The 2500-nt window shown below is 44.8% G+C and overlaps 1 protein-coding gene across 1 annotated transcript in view; it reads right to left on the minus strand.

Annotated features, from left to right (window-relative positions):
• The window catches only part of magi2a (membrane associated guanylate kinase, WW and PDZ domain containing 2a), a gene marked incomplete at both ends in the record, with an annotated part of 235300 nt that overhangs the window by 78906 nt on the left and 153894 nt on the right, over nucleotides 1-2500 (minus strand).

A 2500-nucleotide genomic window follows, 5' to 3' on the forward strand; every position in this document is an offset into this window, starting at 1 on the left:
CAATTGTTTAATGAATGCAACAATAAATAAACCTCCATTCTTTTTCTTTCTTGGCTTCAAACCAAGAAAAAGTATTTTTTTGTTTTGCAAATGTAAACACAATTTTGGCACACCAGATGGAGAAAGTTAGTTTGAGAGAAGGAAAGACAAAGAAGATGAAGAAAAAGAGATAGAGCAGCAGAAGTATCAGAAAAAGAAAAAGAAGAAGAAGAAGAAGAGGGGGATTAAATGACTGGAGGGAAAGAAAGAACACCGAGAGTCACTGCGTAGCCATTATCCAACCTTCAGAAAGAAGGCCATTGATTCACACCTCTAAATATTTACGACCTTATTTGGCAGTATTGGTCGAAACACACACACACACACACACACACACACACAATACATTCTAATGAACACAAAACCATATGCTTTTTAACATCCATACACAAACACACTTATAATCAAACACACACTCTCACAAACACACACACACACACACATTCCTCCTGCAATTGCACATTTGTGCGAGGCACATGAAAGCGGCCACTGACCCTGGCATTCTGGCGGCTTTTTTCCGGCATCAGTGCATGTGTACGTCTGACAAGCCTTCAAACGCCCGGCACAAGCTCAAAGGGAGACGGGCAAAAGAACCTGATTGCTCAGCTTGACTCAATTTGTGCTTCCCCCTATCCTAGTGATGAGAGTGTTTTGACAACGCACTGAATAAATAAGTCATTAGAAACAACAGGGGTGTCTGAAAAGATGAAAGGCAATCAGAGGTGAGCCTGTGCTTGTATCCTGAAAGCGAGCGTGTGTGTGTGCCACGCGCGTCTGTTCATCTGCACACAAACACTCCACGCCTGTCTGAGCCGGCGACACAACACCGGGCGGTTACACAAGAACTCCATTTCCCAGAGGGCAATGCGATTCCAGTCTCAGGACCAAACGGCGCTGATTGATCTCGACTGTCTTTGATTGGTGGGAAAGCGGGGCTGTGCTTGAATATTCATGTTTGTGGTGCTTTGCATGCTGTGAATATTCATGAGGGGGGAAGGGCTGCGCTACATTGACGAGGCTGGAGTGAGCGGACGGCACGCAGTGCACAGTTCAGCTGAAACAACCATAGACGTCGCGCAGGGAAACACACTCCAGTAGCCTGCCATAGAAATCAGAGACGGAGCGAACACACACCCCTCCCATGTGTCGCACACCTCACATATCTCAACTACATATTCAGATCACAAAAGCACAAACAGCCTCTGACCTACACACACAAACCAATCATACATAAATTAGCGTGCACACCCACACACACATTCCCGACCAGGGTGGTAGCAGCTGTGTGTGGCGTTATGCTTGAATGTGTTGGAGAGCAGCTGTGGCTGTGTGTGTGCAAGTGTGTGTGTGTGTGTGTGTGTGTGTGTGTGTGTGTGTGTGTGTGTGTGTGTGTACGTGTGTGTGTGTGTGTGTACGTGTGTGTGTGTTTGTGTGTGTGCGCGTGTAAGTGTGTGTGGACCTGTTCCAGCCTAGCAGCTGTGTGTGTGTGTTCCATCACATCCGCTTGCGTGAGGAGAGCAATGGTGCATGCGTGGAGTGCATGTGAGTGTGTGTGTGTGTGTGTATGTTTGTGTATGTGTAAGTGAGTATGTGTGATGTGAGGTCAGGGTAGGCAGTGCCTACTCTGTTGTAAAGGCTAGTTATGGATTAGCCTACATTATCGCAAAATTGTGAAAAACCACATCAAAATCTCAATCTATTTGCCAGTACTGTGATACATCACTGTGGTGTGTTTTTATCTTCTAAGTCCTACATTTCTGAGAGTTACTCGCAAGGGGTAGGCTCTGCTTTCTTCATCACTGCTTGTTTTGATTTTGGAGAGTGCGCATGCAGTTTGTGTACAGCGTCCCTAGTGCCGAAATCAATGGATTCAGGAGACAAGCCGCAGCGGTCAACTTTCAAACTCATGTAGTAACAATCTGAATATGTATTTAAATGATGTGCTTTAAACTAATTCAATCTTGCACTGTACATAGAGGTGACACTGTAGGTTAACTGGCTATTACGAACGTACATGTAAATGAAACGTCTGTTGATACAAAGGGCTCTATCTCGTCACTAGCAGTGATACTATGCGCAGTGAAAACTTTTTTAGTTGTTCATTAGCCTTAAGAGCTAAATATCCTTACAAACGCTGAGCCGGGAGTGGAACCTATGGAGTTGCCTGCTACTCTCTAAACTGCTGAAATAGTCACTAACGGTAATAAGTACACATACTAATTTAGAAGTACATGATATTTCGATCGAGCCCAAATTTGAATTCAGTCAGTGTAACTGCTGATCTAACAGCATACACCTCATACTTCCGTCGGCTAACTAATATCAGATATGCTTAAGCACTACCTCTGCACCCCCATGCAAAGGAGGATGCCGAGGGGTGTTACGTGACTGCATCCGTATGCTTATTATGCGTTTATAATGAGGACGCTATAATGTCTCCAGTAATCCCTCTAGGATAGTC

Source organism: Sprattus sprattus (assembly GCF_963457725.1).
Source record: "Sprattus sprattus genome assembly, chromosome: 14".
In the NCBI taxonomy this organism is placed as follows: domain Eukaryota; kingdom Metazoa; phylum Chordata; class Actinopteri; order Clupeiformes; family Clupeidae; genus Sprattus; species Sprattus sprattus.